Source organism: Rhinopithecus bieti, unplaced genomic scaffold (genome assembly GCF_001698545.2).
Source record: "Rhinopithecus bieti isolate Rb0 unplaced genomic scaffold, ASM169854v2 scaffold_4816, whole genome shotgun sequence".
Classification (NCBI taxonomy): Eukaryota; Metazoa; Chordata; class Mammalia; order Primates; family Cercopithecidae; genus Rhinopithecus; species Rhinopithecus bieti.
This window is the reverse complement of record NW_016804543.1, coordinates 79610-102865: the sequence shown is the minus strand read 5'-3', so window position 1 is coordinate 102865 and position 23256 is coordinate 79610. Positions and strand designations below refer to the sequence as shown.

Below are 23256 nucleotides of genomic sequence, written 5' to 3'. Positions count from 1 at the left end.
ATTCCTCCATCCATTTATTTTGAGCCTATATGTGTCTTTGCACATGAGATGGGTCTCCTGAATGCAGCACACTGATGGGTCTTGATTCTTTATTCAATATGCCAGTCTGTGTCTTTTAACTGGGATATTTAGCCCATTTACATTTAAGGTTAATATTGCTATGTTTAAATTTGATCTTGTCATTATGATGTTAGCTGGTTCTTTTCCCCATTAGTTGATGCAATTTCTTCATAGCGTCGATGGTCTTTACCATTTGGCATGTTTTTACAGTGGCTGGTACCAGTTGTTCCTTTCCATGTTTAGTGCTTCATTCGGGANGGTAGGCTATTAATTGCTGCCTCAATTTCAGAACTTGTTATTGGTATATTTAGGAATTCAACTTCTTCCTGGTTTAGTCTTGGGAGGTGTATGTGTCCAATAATTTATCAATTTCTTCTAGATTGTCTATTTGCATAGAGGTGTTTATAGTATTCTCTGATGGTAGTTTGTATTTCTGTGGCATCAGTGGTGATATCCCCTTTTTCATTTTTATTGTGTCTATTTGATTCTTCTCTCTTTTCTTCTTTAATGGTCTGGCTAGTGGTCTATCTATTTTGTTGATGTTTTCAAAAAACCTGCCCCTGGATTCATTGATTTTTTTTCAGGGTTTTTCATGTCTCTATCTCCTGTTCTGCCCTGATCTTAGTTATTGCTTGTCTTTTGGTAGCTTTTGAATTTTTTGTTTTTGCTTCTCTACTTCTTTTAATTGTGATGTTAGGGTGCTGATTTTAGATCTTTTCCACTTAGTCCTGTGGGCAATTAGTACTATAAATTTCCCTCTAAACCCTGCTTTAGCTGTGTCCCAGAGATTCTGGTACATTGTGTGTTTGTTCTCATTGGTTTCAAAGAACTTATTTATTTTTGCCTTAATTTTGTTATTTACCCAATAGTCATGCAGGACCAGGTTGTTCAGTTTCCGTGTAGTTGTGCAGTTTTGAGTGAGTTTCTTAATCCTGAGTTCTAATTTTATTGCACTGTGGTCTAAGAGACTGTTTGTTATGATTTCCGTTCTTTTGCATTTGCTGAGGAGTGGTATACTTCCAATTATGTGGTCAATTTTAGAATAAGTGTGATGTGCTGAGAAGAATGTGTATTCTATTGATTTGGGGTGGAGAGTTCTGTAGATATCTATCAGGTTCACTTGGTCCAGAGCTGAGTTCAAGTCCTAAATATCATTGTTAATTTTCTGTCTCATTGATCTAATATTGACAGTGGGGTGTTAAAGTCTCCCACTGATACTGTGTGGGAGTCTAATTCTCTTTGTAGGTCTCTAAGAACTTGCTTTATGAATATGGGTGCTCCTGTATTGGGTGCATATATATTTAGGATAGTTAGCTTTTCTTGCATTGATTCTTTTCCATTATGTAATGGTTTTCTTTGTCTTTTTTTATCTTTGTTGGTTTAAAGTCTGTTTTATCAGAGACTAGGATTGCAACCCCTGCTTTTTTTTGCTTTCCATTTGCTTGGTAAATATTCCTCCATCCATTTATTTTGAGCCTATATGTGTCTTTGCACATGAGATGGGTCTCCTGAATGCAGCACACTGATGGGTCTTGATTCTTTATTCAATATGCCAGTCTGTGTCTTTTAACTGGGATATTTAGCCCATTTACATTTAAGGTTAATATTGCTATGTTTAAATTTGATCTTGTCATTATGATGTTAGCTGGTTCTTTTCCCCATTAGTTGATGCAATTTCTTCATAGCGTCGATGGTCTTTACCATTTGGCATGTTTTTACAGTGGCTGGTACCAGTTGTTCCTTTCCATGTTTAGTGCTTCATTCGGGAGCTCTTGTAAGGAGGTCTGGTGGTGACAAAATTTCCAGCATTTGCTTCTCTGTAAAGGATTTTATTTCTCCTTCGCTTATAAAGCTTAGTTTGGCTGGATATGAAATTTTGGGTTGAAAATTCTTTTATGAATGTTGAATATTGGCCCCCACTCTCTTCTGCCTTGTAGGGTTTCTGCAGAGAGATCTGCTGTTAGTCTGATGGGCTTCCCTTTGTGGGTAACCCAACTTTCTGACTGCCCTTAACATGTTTTTTGTCATTTCAACCTTGGTGAATCTGACAATTATGTGTTTTGGGGTTGCTCTTCTCAAGGAGTATCTTTGTGGTGTTCTTTGTATTTCCTGAATTTGAATGTTGTCCTGTCATGCTAGGTTGGGGAAGTTCTCCTGAATAATATCCTGAAGAGTGTTTTCCCACTTGGTTCTATTCTCCCCATCACTTTCAGGTACACAAATCAAACGTAGGTTTGGGCTTTTCGCATAGTCCCATATATCTTGGAGGCTTTGTTTGTTCCTTTTCATTCTTTTTTCTCTAATCTTGTCTTCACGCTTTATTTCATTAAGTTGATCTTCAATCTCTGATATGCTTTCTTCCACTTGATCGATTCTGCTATTGGTACTTGTGTATGCTTCATGGAGTTCTCATGCTGTGTTTTCAGCTCCATCAGGTCATTTATATTCTTCTCTAAACTGGTTATTCTACTTAGCAATTCCTCTAACCTTTTTTCAAGGTTTTAGCTTCCCTGCATGGGGTTAGAACATGCTCCTTTAGCTCAGAGGAGTTTGTTATTACCCACCTTCTGAAGCCTACTTTGGTCAGTTTGTCAAACTTACTCTCCGTCCAGTTTTGTTCCCTTGCTGGTGAGGAGTTGTGATCCTTTGGAGGAGAAGAGCCATTCTGGTTTTGGAATTTTGCACTGGTTTTCCTTATCTTTCCTTATTGTTTCAGCCTTTTGCGCTGGTTTTCCTTATCTTCGTGAATTTACCTCCCTTTGGTCTTTGATGTTGGTAACCTTCGGATGGGGTTTTGTGTGGACATCTTTTTTGTTGATGTTGATGCTATTCCTTTCTGTTTGTTAATTTTCCTTCTAACATTCAGGCCCCTCTGCTGCAGATCTGCTGGAGTTTGCTGGAGGTCCACTCCAGACCCTGTTTGCCTGGGTATCACCAGCAGAAGCTGTAGAACAGCAAAGATTGCTGCCTGTTTCTACTTCTGGAAGCTTTGTCCCAGAGTGGCACCCACCAGATGCCAGCCAGAGTTCTCCTGTATGAGGTATCTGTTGACTCCTGCTGGGAGGAGTCTCCTCCACTTGAGGAGGCAGTCTGTCCCCTAGCAGAGCTTGAGCACTATGCTTGGAGATCCACTGCTCTCTTCAGAGCCAGCAGGCAGGAACATTTAAGTCTGCTGAAGCTGCGCCCAGAGCTGCCTCTTCTCCCAGTTGCTCTGTGCCAGCGAGATGGGAGTTTTATCTATAAGCGCCTGACTGGAGCTCCTGCCTTTCTCTCAGGGATGCCCTGCCCAGAGAGGAGGAATCTAGAGAGGCAGTCTGGCTACAGCAGCTTTGCCAAGCTGCGGTGGGCTCTGACGAGTACGAACTTCCCAGTGGCTTTGTTTACACTGTGAGGGGAAAACTGCCTACTCAAGCCTCAGTAATGGCAGGTGTACCTCCCCCCACCAGGCTCCAGCATGCCAGGTTGACTTCAGACTGCTGTGCTGGCAGTGAGAATTTCAAGCCAGTGGATCTTAGCTTGCTGGGCTCCGTGGGGTGGGATCTGCTGAACTAGACCACTTGGCTCCCTGGCTTCCAACACCTTTCCAGGGGAGTGAACAGTTTTGTTTCGCTGGCATTCCAGGCACCACTGGGTTATGAAAACGAATTCTTGCAGCCAGCTTGGTGTCTGCCCAAACGGCCACCCAGTTTTGTGCTTGAAACCCAGGGCCCTGGTGGTGTAGGCACCGAAGGAATCTCCTGGTCTGTGGGTTGTGATGACCATGGGAAAACATAGTATCTGGGCCAGAGTGCACCATTCCTCACAGCACAGTCCCTCGTGGTTTCCCTTGTCTAGTGGAGGGAGTTCCCCGACCCCTTGCACTTTCCAGGTAAGGTGACGCCCCATCCTGCTTTGGCTCACCCCTGTGGGCTGCACCCACCGTCTAACCAGTCCCAATGAGATGAGTTGGGCACCTCAGTTGGAAATGCAGAAATCACCAGCCTTCTGTGTTGATCTCCCTGGGAGCTGCACACCTGAGCTGTTCCTATTCTGCCATCTTGCCAGCCCAGTAATCCAAAATAGTACATATATATATATATATATATATATATATGTACTATTTTGGATTACTGGGCTGGCAAGATGGCAGAATAGGAACAGCTCAGGTGTGCAGCTCCCAGGGAGATCAACACAGAAGGCTGGTGATTTCTGCATTTCCAACTGAGGTGCCCAACTCATCTCATTGGGACTGGTTAGACGGTGGGTGCAGCCCACAGGGGGTGAGCCAAAGCAGGATGGGGCGTCACCTTACCTGGAAAGTGCAAGGGGTCGGGGAACTCCCTCCACTAGACAAGGGAAACCACGAGGGACTGTGCTGTGAGGAATGGTGCACTCTGGCCCAGATACTATGTTTTTCCCATGGTCATCACAACCCACAGACCAGGAGATTCCTTCGGTGCCTACACCACCAGGGCCCTGGGTTTCAAGCACAAAACTGGGTGGCCGTTTGGGCAGACACCAAGCTGGCTGCAAGAATTCGTTTTCATAACCCAGTGGTGCCTGGAATGCCAGCGAAACAAAACTGTTCACTCCCCTGGAAAGGTGTTGGAAGCCAGGGAGCCAAGTGGTCTAGTTCAGCAGATCCCACCCCCACGGAGCCCAGCAAGCTAAGATCCACTGGCTTGAAATTCTCACTGCCAGCACAGCAGTCTGAAGTCAACCTGGCATGCTGGAGCCTGGTGGGGGGAGGTACACCTGCCATTACTGAGGCTTGAGTAGGCAGTTTTCCCCTCACAGTGTAAACAAAGCCACTGGGAAGTTCGTACTCGTCAGAGCCCACCGCAGCTTGGCAAAGCTGCTGTAGCCAGACTGCCTCTCTAGATTCCTCCTCTCTGGGCAGGGCATCCCTGAGAGAAAGGCAGGAGCTCCAGTCAGGCGCTTATAGATAAAACTCCCATCTCGCTGGCACAGAGCAACTGGGAGAAGAGGCAGCTCTGGGCGCAGCTTCAGCAGACTTAAATGTTCCTGCCTGCTGGCTCTGAAGAGAGCAGTGGATCTCCAAGCATAGTGCTCAAGCTCTGCTAGGGGACAGACTGCCTCCTCAAGTGGAGGAGACTCCTCCCAGCAGGAGTCAACAGATACCTCATACAGGAGAACTCTGGCTGGCATCTGGTGGGTGCCACTCTGGGACAAAGCTTCCAGAAGTAGAAACAGGCAGCAATCTTTGCTGTTCTACAGCTTCTGCTGGTGATACCCAGGCAAACAGGGTCTGGAGTGGACCTCCAGCAAACTCCAGCAGATCTGCAGCAGAGGGGCCTGAATGTTAGAAGGAAAATTAACAAACAGAAAGGAATAGCATCAACATCAACAAAAAAGATGTCCACACAAAAACCCCATCCGAAGGTTACCAACATCAAAGACCAAAGGGAGGTAAATTCACGAAGATAAGGAAAAACCAGCGCAAAAAGGCTGAAACAATAAGGAAAGATAAGGAAAAACCAGTGCAAAAATTCCAAAAACCAGAATGGCTCTTCTCCTCCAAAGGATCACAACTCCTCACCAGCAAGGGAACAAAACTGGACGGAGAGTAAGTTTGACAAACTGACCAAAGTAGGCTTCAGAAGGTGGGTAATAACAAACTCCTCTGAGCTAAAGGAGCATGTTCTAACCCCATGCAGGGAAGCTAAAAACCTTGAAAAAAGGTTAGAGGAATTGCTAAGTAGAATAACCAGTTTAGAGAAGAATATAAATGACCTGATGGAGCTGAAAAACACAGCATGAGAACTCCATGAAGCATACACAAGTACCAATAGCAGAATCGATCAAGTGGAAGAAAGCATATCAGAGATTGAAGATCAACTTAATGAAATAAAGCGTGAAGACAAGATTAGAGAAAAAAGAATGAAAAGGAACAAACAAAGCCTCCAAGATATATGGGACTATGCGAAAAGCCCAAACCTACGTTTGATTTGTGTACCTGAAAGTGATGGGGAGAATAGAACCAAGTGGGAANATATATATATATATATATATATATATATATATTAACCTGCTTTCAATGGCAGGTTTTACCTCCCTTGCATATACAAGAAGTTTGTGCTGGATCTTCTGGCCCTGAATTAAGAGTGACATGGTTGGAGAGGTAGCGAGTGCCTTTCTTGGGAAGTTTGTTTCCCATCCTTTGGGTGAGTTGGTTCCATCATGAAGACGGTTGTCTTGTGACCAATTTGAGAAAGAACCATTCCGGTTTAACAGCTGGACTCAAACAGTACGGATTTGGTGACGTGAGTGCCATTGGCTAGCCCTTGGGTTAGATTCTCCAATCTAGGTCTCCATGAGAGCTGGAATCTTTTACCACTTGAGGGTCTGCAGTATAATAAAGAATAACTCTTCCAGCCAGCAGATCAGATCTCCAGAGATAGGGGTTTTCCTATACTCAAAGGAACAGAACAGGGAGGTCTCTTATCATTAAACAACGTCAAGTGTATTGTGGGAAGTCCCAGTCAGTGTTTCGGGGCCTACAAACACCAAGTCTGGGCGAATTCCAAGCCCCAAGGGATCCTGGAGCAAGGTTGCTTCAGTCCATTTGAAATATTTTCCAAGAACATGAAGATCGTCTTCAGGTGAGCCTAGTCCCCCTTTCTTGAGCTACAGTTGTGAAGATTGATATCTTGGTCTTGGCTCACGCTCCCATTTTTCTTTTCTGCTGTTATTATTCCTCCAGGAGAGATTCAAGTTTTCTTACCTGGTTTTGGAAACAATGATGAGTTCAGGCTATCTTTGCATTTTAGTTCAAAAATATAGTAACTGAGAATGAATTTACAGAATGAAATTCCTAGCATGTGTCAACAATGAGATGCCCTTTTCTCAATTCTAAATTCTGTGACTCTGTGATGGCTCCCTATTTCACTCAGGGTAGAAGCTAAAGTCCTTACAGGAACTTCAAGACTCAAAACTCTTGACCTTGTGCATTCTGACCTCATCTATGGATTCCCGCCCCTGCACCCCCGCTTATCCTGGCTGTTTCTTGAGCATACCAGGGATGTGCCTGCCTCAGAGCCTTTGCTTTAGCAGTTCCCTCTGCCCCCAGATATCCACATGGCCCACTCCTTTATCTCTAACAGCTCACTTTTCAGTGAGGCCTTCCCTGACTCTGTTTAACACTGCAACCTGCCTTTCCAGTCCTCCCAGTGCTCCTGACTGCCCTACTGTGGTGTGCTTATTTTTTTCCAAAGTACTTAGAAATATTATGTTACCTAATTATTTTCATGTCCTTGTTTTTCTCCCATATGCCAGAATGGAAACTCCATAAGAGAAGCAATTTTTGTCTGCTGTGTTCACTGATAAATCCCACATGCCTAGAACAGTATCATTGTGCAGGGTACACAGAAAGGTCTCAATAAATATATGGTAAGTCTTCTGTTCACATCATTGATAGGTTCTTAGGAAATGACTTGAGATAATTTTATCATAGGCCAATTGATAAACAAGAATTAAGTTTCTACAGCATATTTCTGGTCACTAAAACATCACCAAACTTCTAAATAAAGACCAAGACACCTCTGATATTAAACATTGAAATAAATGTGAGTTATGCATACATTTAGGAAAGATTCATAAAAACAAGTAAGATAATGATTTACCCACTTATTCCAGTTGAGGGTCTTGGGTGGCCGGAGCCCATCCTGGCAGCTCAGAGCAAATGACAGAAACCCACTCTGGACAGGTTGCCCTCCCATTGTGGGGCACACTCACACACCCACACTGGGAGTGTAGATATGCCACTTAACCTAACATGCACAGGTTTGGGATGTGGGAGGAAACTGGAGGGCCCGGAGAAAACCCACACAGAAACGAGAATGTGTAGACCCCACACAGTGGCCCTGGCTGGGATGTGATATTTTCTTATTGACATCCTAACTAAATGACATCGAACTAAATGACATTCAAGGATTTGGTGTGTGCATGTATGTATGTGTATATAAATACACAGATATGTGTGTATATTTATGTGTATGTATATTGACATGTATGTAAATATACACAAATGTAGATATCTTTACATATATGTAACTATACACATATGTAAATATATGTGGATATATGTGTGTATAAATATATGTGAATATATTCATATAAATATATGTGATTATATATACATATATGTATATATGTGTGTATAAATATAAATATATTTAAAATAACTCAGTTTCTTCAAGCTATGTCTTTTACCTTAAAGCAACCTCTTCGGTGGTAGGAAAATTCAGAACCCTGGAGATTTATAAGGACAGAGTTCTGTGGTTCATATTGGGGCTAGCCTGGTTAAAAAAGAGAAAAAAAATAATAAAAACCTTCTGCATTTGTTGAGAGGATAATGTGTCAACAACACATAGTAAATACTGTTCTTAATAAGGGAATTGGCATTAGGGGCACCCACTGAAGACCCAGTCCACTTTAGGGATAGTGTGGATTATGGTAATTCATCTATGGAGTGTGTATTGGCATATAAGCAACAGAAAACTCAACTCACACTAGTCTTTAGAAATAAAAAGATTTAACCACTGGCCCATTTCATCTGTAGGTATCTACCCAAGAGAAATAAAAACACATGTCCACAAAAGACTTGTACAAGAATCTTCATAGCAGTTTTCTTCATAGAATGCAAAAACTGGAAACATCCCAGGTATGTATCAGTAGAACAGCTGAACTGTAGTCTCCTCATAAATGGAATACTTCTCAGCAACAAAAAGAAATAAGCTACATGTAACAATATGAACGAATCCAAAAACTACTATGCTAAGAGAAACCTTACACAAAAAATACATACTATGTGATTCCACACATATGAAATTTTAAAACGGACAAAACTATGTGGAAAAATATTGGAAAAGTAGTTGCCTCTGGAGGTGTTAGATGGGGGATGATCAAGAGGAAACATTCCAAGGTGATGGTAATGTTCTATATCTTTGTAGGGGTTTGGGTTACATAGATGTATACATTTGTCAAAACGTAGAAACTTGTCAGCCAGGTGTAGTGGCTCACGCCTGTAATCCCAGCACTTTGGGAGGCCAAGGTGGGAGGATTGCTTGAGCCCAGGAGTTCAAGATCAGTTTAGGCACTAGACCCTGTCTCTACAAAAACAATTTAAAAAATTAGCCAAGCATGATGGTGTACACCTGTAGTCCTAGCTACTCGGGAGGCTGAGGCAGGAGGATCACTTGAGCCTGGGAGGCTGATGATGCAGTGAGCTGTGATCTTGCCACTGCACTCCAGCCTGGGCAACAGAGAGAGACATTGTCTCAAAACAAAACAAAATGTTAGCAAATTGCAACTAAGTTTTGTGCATTTCCTGGCATACAAATTTTACTTCAAAAGATAAAATTATAAATAAATATTGATCTCCACTTAATAATATGGATGCTAAAGTATTTAGTGATGTGGATGCTGTAGTATTCCTGTCAGACACACTATCTGAAGCACAATAGCATATAGCATAATAATTTTTTTCTTGAATTATTAGTCTTTATTTTGCCTTCATTTTTTAAAAAATTTATTTATTTTTTATTATACTTTAAGTTCTAGGATACATGTACACAACGTGCAGATTTATTACATATGTATACATGTGCCATGTTGGTGTGCTGCACCCATTAACTCGTCATTTACACTGGGTATATCTCCTAATGATATAGCATAATAATTTTCAAATGCATCCATGCTGTTCCATGGAGCTCATTCCTTTTTATTGCTGAGAAGGGTTCCATTGTATATACAGTAAACTGTATGCAATTTACTTTGAAATGTATCAAAAATAAGTTGAATTGATGGATTGAGAGAAGGATGGACATGTGGATAGATATATGATCATGAAAGTATGGCAAAATATAAAAGACAGCCTCTAAGTATTCACTGAAAAAATCTTTAGACTGCTGTATGTTGAAATGATTCATAATATAATATTGAAAAAAAGATAAAGTGAAATTACTTGCTCTTGTAACCAAGAAGCTGAGAGGATAACCAGGCTGCTGGCAGGAATTCAAACCAGACCTTTTCACAGAGCTATAGGTGCCCCCAGCAAGCCCCAATTTCTCCCGACAATATTAACAAGCTCACCACTGCACTGGCCTGAAGAACCATCAGGACTAATTTCATCGTATCCCGTATCTCATTTTCTGTCAGAGACACCATATGAAGCTCACTAACCACAGAATAGCTATTATCATCCGGGTCCTGTCCACCCCTCCCCTACAAGTAAACTCTTCTGTGCCCCTGGTACTCATGGTGTGTTCTCAGCAAAGCCCCCACATCTTCCACCTCTTCCCTGAATGTCCTTTCACCTTCTTGCTCCAGCTGAAAACTGATTCTCCCTTAAGGATGCTGCTTCCCGGGCAACCCTCTCGAATGTGGCTGCTTTTTTCACAGCTGCTGGACCTGGATGGCACAGGTATCCTCCTTGCTTGTTGCCTCTTCCTGGTCATTCTTCTCTCCCCAAGCTTTGCAGCTCATGCCATCACACCAGACCATTTTCCCCCCAAGAGGAGTAACCTAGACAACTAGTTAATACCTTCCTCTCTTGCCAACATGCATTCCCTGCTTGTCACTGTTAGCTGAAGACTGTGAGTCCAGTTTGACTGAGAAAATATTTACTCACCTATGTTTTTGCTCTGTGCTATTACTTCTGTCCTGTTACTACGGATAAACCATTCCCGTTCTTTTCTAGGATGGAGTTTTCTACTCTGTACTGAATCCCACCTACTCTCATCATTCACAAACATTGCTCAAGAAAATTGCTCCCTGTCTATTGCTCCCTCTCTCCACACTTGGCTCTCTCTATTCCCCTTTGTGTTATTTTCCTATATTACATTTACCACCACCCACACGTGGCTCTCTCTATCCCCCTTTGCGTTATTTTCCTATATTACATTTACCACCACCTTGTACGTTATTTATTTACTACCAACTTTTCCACAAGGGGCATTTACTTGGAGTTAACCTGGGATTTCAGGAGGTCTTTGGCTAGGAAAATAATTGTTCATGATTTTGACTATCTTCTAACTGAAATTGAGCATTTCCTTTAATTATGAGTAGAGATGGAATACCCCATGACTTAGCAGTGCCTGTGACCTGTTATCAACAAGAAGTCGCAGATGTGTTTCCTATCACATTACAGTTGTTGACAATACCTTGAAATATAATTTGTGCTGATTGCTTTGAAATTGTGGGAGTCGTTAGGCACATGCAGGTAGATGGCGTGTGACTGCAGCCTTCCTTTTTAGAGATCCTCACAAGGTGCAGCTGGCAGATTAGAGCGCAGCTGTATGCCTGGTTATCATTCAGTCACCAAATTGTGTTGGTGTTAGTGACCCAGACACCTCATTGCTTTTTAGTATTTCCTACTTACAATGTTTATCAATACGTTGAAGGAATGAGTTGTGTCTATTGTTTGTTTAAACTGAAGTAAGACTGGGCAGTTCAAATGAGAATTCTTAATTCTCCATAAGGGCACATGGCATTTTGCAACAAGGATAGTGTGCAGGCTAAGAATAAACATTCAAATACATTTGATGGTTGAAATAATTACTGAAGTATGCTCTTTAACATTGCTAACAGACTGCACAGTAACAGAGGTCAAGCACAGTGTGGCAAGTTACTGAATTTGAATATAATTTGTTTTCTTTGAATTCTACATATTTTATTTTACGCATTTGAAAATATTGTTTTAAGAAAGGATCTATAGACTTTATGAAACTGCCATGGGAGTCCATGGCACAAGAAGAGGTTAAAATCCCGTCCTAGAACGCAAGCTCCAAGACTTTTTCTCTTATGTTCTTTGAAATTGCTCATCTCTTCTGCTCAAGAGTCTACCACATGGTGGAATTTGATTAATTTCAAGAATAACCTAAGGCCAGATAGGACTCGGTTATTTACATCCTCTCCTCACCCTAGCATTCAGTTCCTCACTTTCCCTGAGAGCCACCTTTCCTTTATTCACCATAGGTGGCATATTCATGAAAGGAATTGCATCCCTTTGATGACTGAAGATAGTAACATTCCTGAAAATCCTGCTAGCGGGTAAGGGATTCTAGACACAATGCCAAACCTTCAATACGTCCCTGTTAGGAGGCAACAGCATTAGAAAGCAAAAACCCCAAACTGAAACATTCTAACAAGAAACAAACCTGACAATAACAACTCATACTTTGGAGACTTCCATGTAGTTTTTATACCCCCCATGAAAGAAACATCACATTGTATTCTGAATTGACATTTTTGCCATTTAAAAAACACTGAGACAAACTACTTTCTCAGAACAAATCTCAAGACTTCCGAAATGATGAATTTTTCTCTACTGAAAAGTCCTCCCTTCTGGCACTAAAGGAAGGCTGGAAAACCTCTGGCACCAGAGGAAGGCTCTTAGAGCGCCCCTTGCTCTTCTATTTGGATTTTTAAAATGTGACTCCTTCCTCTGTTGAGAGAAAAAGTCATAGAAAAAACAGTTTTAAACACTGTGGTTCATTTCAAGAATTACAACCAAAATGCACACATTAATATGGTACAGCAAGACTTAAGTGGTGACCACACCACTACTCCAGCTATGTGTAGGCTTTCCAATGTACAATGTCATCTTCCCAACCTCTAGAAAAGGCACAATAAGCAGTTCCAAACAGATCAAAAGGACCCAGTAATGGCAGTACCCTCTTTCTCTCTTTCTTTCCTCTTTCTTTCTTTCCTTTCTTTCTTTCTTTCTTTCTTTCTTTCTTTCTTTCTTTCTTTCTTTCTTTCTTTCTTTTTCTTTTTTTCTTTCCTTCCTTCCTTCCTTCCTTCCTTCCTTCCTTCCTTCCTTCCTTCCTTCCTTCCTTCCTTCCTTCTTTCTTTTCCTTCTTTCCTTCTCTCTTTCTCTCTCTCTCTTTCTCTCTTTCTTTCTCTCTCTCTCTCTCTCTCTTTCTTTCTTTCTTTCTTTCTTTTTTTTTTTTGACACAGTTTCACTCTGTTGTCCAGGCTGGAGTGCAGGGGTGTGATCTTGGCTCACTGCTGCAACCTCTGCCTCCCAGGTTCAAGCAATTCTCACGCCTCAGCCTCCCGAGTAGCTTACAGGTACTTGCCACCACGCCTGGCTAATTTTTGTGTTTTTGGTAGACATGGGGTTTCTCCATGTTGGCCAGGCTGGTCTTTAACTCCTGACTTCAAGTGATCTGCTCGCTTTGGCCTCCCAAAGTGCTGGGATTACAGGCATGAGCCACTATGCCAAGCTGGCAGTATCTAGTNTCCTTCCTTCCTTCCTTCCTTCCTTCCTTCCTTCCTTCCTTCCTTCCTTCCTTCCTTCTTTCTTTTCCTTCTTTCCTTCTCTCTTTCTCTCTCTCTCTTTCTCTCTTTCTTTCTCTCTCTCTCTCTCTCTCTTTCTTTCTTTCTTTCTTTCTTTTTTTTTTTGACACAGTTTCACTCTGTTGTCCAGGCTGGAGTGCAGGGGTGTGATCTTGGCTCACTGCTGCAACCTCTGCCTCCCAGGTTCAAGCAATTCTCACGCCTCAGCCTCCCGAGTAGCTTACAGGTACTTGCCACCACGCCTGGCTAATTTTGTGTTTTGGTAGACATGGGGTTTCTCCATGTTGGCCAGGCTGGTCTTTAACTCCTGACTTCAAGTGATCTGCTCGCTTTGGCCTCCCAAAGTGCTGGGATTACAGGCATGAGCCACTATGCCAAGCTGGCAGTATCTAGTTTCTTATGATGGGAAAAAATGATGGGAAAGGGGCTTTTCTAAAGAAAATCACATTAAACCTGATAAATATCTGATTAATAGTGTCCTGATATCTGATTAATAAACTCCCTAGGGTCTATTTTTAAAAATACCTATATTTTCTTATAAACATTTCAAGAACAGAGAACTAACATCTACTGATTTTGTATTACTTCCAGGTGGAGGGCTTGTTGCCTGACAAATATCCCATTTGAATTTTCCCAACAACCCAATGAAGGGTTGCAATATTAGGGAGGGTCAAGCTTAGAGGGGTTAGGTGATCTCCCCAAAATTTCCATCATAACACGTAGCTCGTGAGCTCACGGAATTTCCCCAAATTTAGCATTTCATACTATCTTTGTGGTTCTATTATTTGCTCAATATTATTCTTTAAATTGACTGGTTTAAAGGATGAAATAAATTTATTCAAAAAGCTAACTTTGCATTGTTGCTGGTAATGAAGAAATAATATCACTTGCCATAAGTTGAAGGTGATTGGAAAAATAAATACAATGAAAAGAGGAATGTGTCAGCACATTGCAGCCAAATGTGGTTGTCAGTAAACATCCGGGGCCCAAGGCTGACTCTCTGCTTAAACTGGAAGCTTGCAAGGATTGGAGGTATAATAAAGCCATAATTAGTAGCAAAAAGAGAGGTTGTCCTTGGATAGTCAGAAGGAATGAGAGAGAAGTAAAAAGAAAAGAACTCCCCAACCATGTAATTCAATGTTATTTAATTCCATGACCCAGAACCATCTAAAATCATCTCCTGAACCACTGGTGGTACTTGTCTCACGCTTGGGAAAACATGATACAACATACTCTATTGTAGATAGCTTTGACAGGTGTTGTTGGCAGATTCCTTTGGCCCATGCAGGATGCCATCTGAAATTTTTATACCATTCCCTTGCATGCAGCTGGCTTCTGAACTCAGCCTGAGGTCTTCCTATGGCCCATAGGATCCTGCGTGGCTAGCATGCAGGAGGGCCAGGCCTGGAGTGCAGAGTTAAATTCCCAAGAATAGCCATCAAATCATGAGTCGGTGGATAAATACCCCTGCTTCCTTATGCTTTGTCGGGCCAAGTTTAAGGATTGTTCTAAGTAGTCTCTCAAAGAGTCTTCTGCAAAATGAGCCCCGATGCCCACAGCAGCAACCTGCTCATTCACATTTTCTATATTACCTTTCCTCATCTCCTAGTCTCATTCTCCGACTTCTTCATTGTCTTGCCTGGGATTTCCTCCCCAGATGAATTGCTTTCACCTAAACCCTTTCCTAAGGGTTTGCTTTTAGAGAATACAACCAAAGAGCACATCTTCTGGTTTTGCATCTAAAAATGAAAAAGCAAAGAAAGAAAGAAATAACATAAAACAAAGCTATCTACTTGCTATTGTTTCCTGATAATCACGTCCAATCCTGTACTACTTTTATTCTTAAAACGGTGAGGCAAATCCAGATGTAGAAGCAGCCAGGGAGAAGGATTAACCTCTTAGAAACTTTCCAATAATGAAGACTTTGTAGACTCTTAGTGCAAGCTCCCATAGTCATCTTTGATGATTCAACCTTTCTTCTCATTGTGGAAAATCGAAAATTGATGTTTAATATGGCCTAGTAACCACAGTGGATATGCTGAGATCTTCTTTTCATTCTGTTCTTTAGACAATTTGGGGGAGGGTTTGATTACATCCTATCTTTCTTATGGAGATTGAACTGGTTGTTGAGTGGATTTTCTGGTGATAAATTTCAGAGAAACTCCTCTGCCAGGAAAGGGAGAATAACCGATTGTTCATTTTAACTAAAATGGAAGAGCTTTGCTGACAATGTGTAGACTTGACTTTAGAGTACAATATGAACAGAATTTCATACATACCTTTAGAATATTGTCTGCAGAAGTTATATAACAAATGTATTACTAGATTCACAAATAAGACCACAAGCCATATGAACTCAATGAAGCTTATGACTCCCATTAAGCTCTTTAAAAAAGTATGTCAGCAGAAAAGGATAATGATATATGGAGTGCTCACTTACCCACAGCAAAACTTGATGAAATCATAACATTTTGACATTGCACCCCTTTTCCTTTTAAAGAAACAAAACATCACAAATATGCTTGAAACTCTCTTTTACTTCTTTCATTCCTATTCCCTTTGTTTCCCAGATGGACTTTGTTTTTCTCCTGGATTTTATTTTTGTCATTCTTAAGGATGTTTTAATACTTTTACTTACACAGATGGTATCACAGACTCTAGTATTGCTTTGAATATCTTTAAACTTTATAGAAGTGGATTATTCTGTTTACATCAGTCTGCAACTTGATTTTTTACTTGATATTATAGAGACTTATCCCTGTTTATATGTAGCATTTAGCTCCCTCATCTTAACTGCTATAAAACATTCCACTGTATGAACAAACCAAAATTTGTTTTTCCATTTCCCAGTCGATGAACATGTAGATTGTTTCCAGTGTTTTCTTATGATAAACAATGCCTCTACAAGATATTCTTGAACATGAAAATTTGTGCATATATGTAGAAATTTCTTGTAAGGTACATCCTAGAAGTAGAAATACTAGGTTATATACCATGTGCAGCTTCAACTTTATTAGAGACTGCCAAGTTGCTCTGTAAAGACCTATTTATAATCCATCAGCATATTTGAAATTTCTCTTTCTTCTACATTCTTGCCCACATTTGGTGTGGACAGAGTAAAATTTTTTGCCAACCTGAGGGCTCTGAATAGTATTTTATCTTTGTTTCAATTTGCATTTTCCTAATTCCTAGTAATGAAAAGGGATTATTTATATATATTGGATGATAATTCTTTGTGGGTTTCATATACATTGCAAATATTTCCTCCTAGTCAGTGAGCTTCTCTGCATCTTATTTTTGGTGTCCTTGGATGACTGGAAGTTCTGAATTTTAGTGTAGTCAATTTAATCAGTCTCTTTATAGTTAGTGCATTTTGTATATTATTTAGGAAATCCTTCCCTACCCAGAAGTCATTCATACATCCTTCTACATAATATCCTGAAAATGTTATAGTTTTACCTACAGTTAGTTCTAAAATCCACCTGGAATTAGAATAGAGAACTTGTATTTAAATTTTTTCCTTATGGATACCCAAATGTCCCAAAAATATTTATTGAAAAGATTGCCATTTCCCCACTGTTCTGTATGGCCACATTTATCATAAATCAAGTGTGCATATGTCCAAGGGAATATCTCCAGATTCTCAATTCTGTTTTGTTGGTCTATCTATCTGTGTCCTAATTCCACAATGTTTTTATTACTCTAGCTTTATAATCTTATTATTTGCCAGTGCAAATATCTCCCTCCACATCCCACTTTATTCTTATTTGTGACTGCCCTGACTTTACGTAGTGGTTTCCTCATCCGCATGAACTTTAGGATGAGGTTAGTTTGTTCTATGGTAAGTCCTGTTAAAATGGTACTCAACATTTTTGAATTTATAATTTGGGGATAATTTACACTTTTATGACATTGAGGCATCCTGTCCATAAATATTTCTTCATTTATTTCAGTGTTCTTTGAAGCATTTCAACAGCAGTTTATCATTGCTTTTCTATGGGTGTCATGTTTCTCAAGTTCTGTACAAAGGGAGGAGAAATAGACCCCACCTCTTAATGGCAAGTGGCAGGCTTCTGGCAAAGTATGCAGCTCCAGAAATACTTCTGTGGCTGTTCTTGGAAAATACACTTTGCTACTGCCTATCCTCTGGCCACAGTAATTCATGTCCTTGTCATATGCAAAAGAAAACCTCTACCTTCTTCCCTACAGTCTGCAAAGCTCAGGCTCACAGTCTAAGATCTTGCCATTAAGATCACGTTCACGTGCAACTGAAGCTCCTTAAGCTTGGTTCCTCAAAGAGAGCTTCTGGAGACAGTTCTTGTTTATCTTAAGATTTGTCACCTCAAGAAATAATTTGCAGCCGGGTGTGGTGACTCACTCCTGTAATCCCAGCATTTTGGGAGGCTGAGGTGGGTGGATCACCTGAGATCAGGAGTTCGAGACCAGTCTGGCCAATGTGGTGAAACCCTGTCTCTACTAAAAATTTTTTAAAAATTAGCTGGGCATGGTGGCGGGTACCTGTAATCCCAGCTACTTGGGAGCCTGAGGCAGGAGAATCACTTGGACCTGGGAGGCGGAGGTTGCAGTGAGCTGAGATCCTGCCATTGCACTCCAGCCTGGGGGACAAGAGTGAAACTCTGTCTCAAAAAAAAAAAAAAGGAACAATTTGCTTGTTCCCTAGAGATGCAACATGTAATGGTGAAACAAACATAACTACCATCGAGCCTCCTTTTCAAAAAAGGCGAAACAGGAGGCACTCAGGAATCTGTAACCATTTTGAAATCCAGCAGGGTTCCTGTTGCCAGTTCCTTGGTGAGGGTACAGTCCTACTGCCTGGATATAATTCACTGTGGCTCTGCGTTATGCCCTCCATATCCTCGTTCCTTTTCCATAAAAAGTGGCCCATTTTGCAGTTGAATAGTTTTCTCAGTCAGCTTCCTGCATGTAAAATGTTGATTAAATCATCTTTTCCATGTAAGCTGATATAATTATTTTAAAAACCTTGTGGATTTCTTATGAATTGATTTCTGATACACTCCATCAGACAAAAGCTACATCCACAAATCTTGCCAAGATTTTCCGCCTTGGGCTTGCTATAAAGCTGCAGAGGGACAGGGCTCCTTAAATTCCTAAGAGTTCTAGTAGTTAACAGAGAAAATCTATGAAGCACTTCTTGACGATCTTTAGAGGTCCCTTAGTCTGAACAAAACAGTCCTTGAGGCACTGCCTTAGGTATTTCTGAGGTTTAAAGAAATAATATTATGGGTATAATCTTGAATCTTTGCTCTGAAGCCCTCTCTTAATTTCAGAATATTAGAGAGGCTGGGATTAAATAAGAGTTTTATTTTTGAACACTGCAAGTCCTGGTTCCTATATTTTCTCTAAATTTTACTTGAAGAGTAAATAATTCCTTTCATAAAAGGTCATCTTTTTCCTCTTGTATTTATTATAGACAATGCGAAGAAGCCAAGAGGCACTTTTAGTATTCTGCCTGAAACTTCTTAATTAGGTATGTCTTCGATTTTCTCAATTATTGTGGGAACAGTGTTGGTAAACTTTCTCCCACTACTAACAAGGATTTCCTTTCTCCCAGTTTCCAATAACATTTTCCTCACTTTTAATTAAGCCCTAATTAACAGCTTCATCAAGGGTTATGAGGCTTCCTCTAACAGCCTCTTTAAGATCCTTTACACTTCCACTAACACTCTCCTTAGAGTTCTTTTCTGCCCACTACTTTGTCCCAAAGCCACTCTCACATGGTTTTTTATTGCCACCACATCTTACTTTGACACAAAAAATATGATCTAATGCTATGGCTGTATACAAATTACTCCAGAAAACAGTGGCATAAATAATCATGTATTTCACTCATGAATCTGTAACATAGACAGGTCTTGGTACAGATAGCTTCTGTCTACTCCATTGGCCTTGGCTGGGGTTGCTTGAAGGCTGTGGGCTGGAACCACTTGATGGCTCACTCACTTCCATGTCTGCTGATTGATGCTGGCTATTCCTGAGACCTTAGCGAGGGTTGCTGAATGAAAGATCTATGTGTGGTCTGTTCATGTGGCCTTGGCGTCTTTACAAAATGGTGGGTGAGTTCCAAGAGCCAATTTCCCAAAAAAGAGAGCATCAGAAAGAAGACATATCACCTTCTATGACCTAGTTTTGGAAGTCCACAGCATTATTTATACTACATTCTATTTGTTGAGAGAGTTGCAAGTCTTTCCCCAGGGGAAGGAAGACAGATTCCACCTGTTAATGGCAAGTGCAAGTTTCCAAAAGATCATGTGGGACCGGAAATATTGGTATGGCCATTTTTGGAAAGACATTTGTTATAGTTACTCTTTTATACAGTGTTGTTAGACAGGCTTCTCTAAAGGTGGCATTTGAATACCCATAAAAGTGAGGGAGTGAGTCACACTGTATTTGGGAAAGAGTGGTGAAAACAAGTGCAAAGGCCCGGGGGCAGATTATAATGGATGTGTTTGAACTAGCGTGACTGGAGTCAAGAAGGCAAGAGAGAGAATAGCAGTAGTGGTAAGTACAGAGAAATAGCCAGGGGCTTATTATCAAGGGTCTTGTAAGCCATTGTAAAGACTATAATTTTTATTCCAAGCCATGAGGGAGGGTGGTTAAGAGAAAATAAATTTTATTGGACTTATATCTTAAAACGATCACTTACTGAGGCACAATGCCCAGGACTTTATAGTGTAGTTGCTATCACTGTGAAGATCAACCACACGGAGATAAATCAGAATGGAGTTTATTGCTACACACCCAGAGTACTCAATTATATTTGAGCCAAGGGATGAGTGATAAACCTTGGGTTCTTGTAAATGTCTTTCTAGAATCTGTATTTGGTTTAAAGTTGCATTTGTACTTTTTAGGCATTCTTAATAGTGTTTAGCGCTGTCTCCAAGCAAGCATTCTCTGCTTTTGAAAAAACTTTTCTATGTATGGGGTGGCAATTGTACTGGATTGTTCCCTTTTACCCCCCAGGCTCCACTCTCCCTCCATATCCTGCTGTCTGCCCCAGGAACTATTTCTATGTGTTAGTTCAATAGCCTCCTGGCCCTCTGGCTTTCAGGTAGGTGGCCAAATGAAAGTTCCAGAAGATAAAAGGGAGAGAAGATAGTAAGATCAGGGTACTACTTATTCCCCAGGTTCCCTCTTTTGTCAACTATATCTTGACAGAAGGTCAAAGCAGCCTGTTCTATGTGACTCTTTTTTAAGTTCCGGTAGCCTCTGTGTCCCCTTCAGGCCTATGGGTGATGACAACTTCACTAGTGCCAGTACCCAGTTTATGCACTATCCCCTGTGATTTCCTACACTCACACCACTGTAAACAGACTCTTCGCAAATAAAACCTCTTCCTCAAATTATCTTATTTTGCGTGTGCCATCTGCCCCTGTTGGGACCCTGAGCTAGTACAGTGATAGTGAATCTTTAAAAACTTAAACCAGGGTATTTATGCATTTAATTTTGGTCTGCTTTCCTTTTCTAGTTGTCCTCTTCCCTTCCCCTCCAGTCTTATGAACTGTGAGGGTGTAGGAATATGTATATAGAGACATATACAGGATTTCAGGAGGTAATTTATCAGGGAGTACAACTCTCTAACCTGGGATATAAAATAAACAAATAGATGTACACCCAGAGGTGCCAGTTTGGACATTAAAATCCATGTGAAACTGGCACACAGATTTTCCTTATGTTAGTGGGAGAAGATTATCTGCTACCACCTTTACTTCCTATTTCCCCACAAAACCATTGAAAGTATATCATCACCTATCAACATTTACATAAAGAAATCTCAGCAGAGGGCTAAAAGAAGTGAACCTTACTTACATCTAATGACAAAACTCTAAAGATGTACGAAAGCTCTGGAAGTGGGGTGGGGGTTGGGGAACAAGCTTACAGTCCAAAGCCTTGCAAATAAACATTATGAATCTCCTGCAATCCAGTTTAACATTAGCAGATTGCTCTCACCCGGTTCTTGGGCCTTTACATTTTTCTTTTGTTTGCTAATTCCCCACCTACCACCTCCATCTTTCTTTTCTTTTTTCAGAACAGGGCAGTATAGAGAAGATCTAATGGTCAAGTTTTAAGCATATGGCACATTTCTACTTTTATAAAAGAATATTATTGTACAGCTTTCTCTTGCCTGAAAAATCTCACTTGGACAAAGCCCAGCACTGGTCTCAGTAAGTCCTTACTCAACAATTATTGAAGGAAGGGCTACACTTTCCTAATAGAGGCCAATTTAACATCTGTCTTAAAATGGCATTTGGCTTGCAGGCTCTGAGGCAACCTCTTCTCATTCCCCAGGAAAAGAGCTGTGAAGACTAATGAAAATGCAAAGACTTAAACAATAAAAAGTCTAATGGGACTAATTCCCTGGAAGGAGGTGGACCAATAAAAATCTATGCAAAATTTCTCTCATGGCAACCTTAAGCTTGGTGATGCCTGAGCCAGCCAGGATAAAGGTGGGGATGGAGAACTGCTGAGAGCATATGCTAGTCTTACTGTAATAGTTAGGAGCACCATTCCCATACTCTGGCTATGTAACAAATTAGCCCAAAACCTAGTGGTTTCAAGCAATGGTAATCCTTTATTATTTTTCATAATTTTTGTAGATAAGGAATTCAAACAGGGCATAGTAAGTTCACCTTGTGTCTGCTCGCTAGTGTCTGGAGCCTCAGGGGAAAGACTCAAAAACTAGAGCCTGGAATCATCTAAAAGCCCATTTACTCACATTTCTGGTGGTTGATGCTGGCTCTTGATTGGAAGCCTCAGTGGGGCTGTCAGCCAGAACACACCTTGTAGGCCCTCTCTGTGTGGCCTGAGCTTCCTTACAACATGGTGGCTAGATTCTAAAGGAGAAGCGTTTGAAGACAGAGGAGAGCTGGGCTGAAATCATATTGCCTCTTATAATCTGTCCTTGGAAGTCACACAGTGTCACTTCCTTCAAACTCTTGGTCAAGACAGTTAGCAGAGTCTACCCAGGTTCAAAGAGAGGAAACATAGACCCCCTGCTGGATGAAGAGATGTCACAATACTTTGTAAAATGTCATGTGGGATGAGATCTATGTTTTGATGCCGCCGTCTTTGGAAAAGACAACTTGTCAAGATAGAGCCTCTCAGGGTGAGCTGGCCTGGGTTGGAATTCTTGCTGTGCTACTTGCTAACCTTGGGCAAGTATGACCTTGGGCTAGTAAAAACTTGAACTCCCTGTACATCAGTTTCCTAATAGTATTGATGTGAAGATTCAGTGAGGTACATATCAAGCAATTAGAATAGTACTTGGCACATGTTAACTGCCTAAAAAGTCAGGTTTTATTATATAATGTAGCTGGGGGATGCTCTGTTCTCACCACCCACTTCCATTTTTTCCTTTCTCTAGTGGGAAGGAAGGGTCTTTTAGCATAATAATAAGTTAGGTTACCCTGTAAGAGATGACTGATACTGGAATAAAAAGGCGGGGGTTATTAGTCTCATACCTTTTCTCATCCAAAGAATCTGAAACCCTTCGCCTGGTCCTGGTCCCTTGGAGGAAACTGCTGACTACAGGGAAAATATGGTCTGCTGCAGATAAGGGCTCACAAATTAGAGGATCTAGGTTAGAATTTGTGCTCTGTTACTAAGTCTCTGGCAATAACAGTTTGCAGAATAGAAGATGAAGCTGAGAAGCTATGGAGAGGTGAGCAGAGGAAGAGAGGGGAAACAGAAAGAAGGAAGACCTCCCATAACATCTGTGAACCTGGCCGGGCGCAGTGGCTCATGCCTGTAATCCAGCACTTTGGGAGGCCAAGGTGGGTGGATCACCTGAGGTCAGGAGTTTGAGACCAGCCTGGCCAACATGGTGAAACCCCATCTCTACTAAGAATACAAAAA

General features: G+C 41.0%; 1 long non-coding RNA gene across 2 annotated transcripts; it reads left to right on the top strand.

The window, feature by feature from the left end:
- The first annotated feature begins 3060 nt into the window (after positions 1 to 3060).
- LOC108527669 (uncharacterized) lies at positions 3061 to 23151 on the top strand. Of its 2 annotated transcripts, XR_001884882.1 has the most exons (5): positions 3061 to 3100; positions 7336 to 7449; positions 8621 to 8722; positions 18815 to 18871; positions 23024 to 23151. It is a non-coding gene; the product is annotated as an uncharacterized LOC108527669 (long non-coding RNA). The 2 variants fall into 2 exon arrangements; XR_001884881.1 differs by lacking the exon at positions 3061 to 3100 and having other exon boundaries at positions 7065 to 7449.
- The last annotated feature ends 105 nt before the right edge of the window (positions 23152 to 23256 follow it).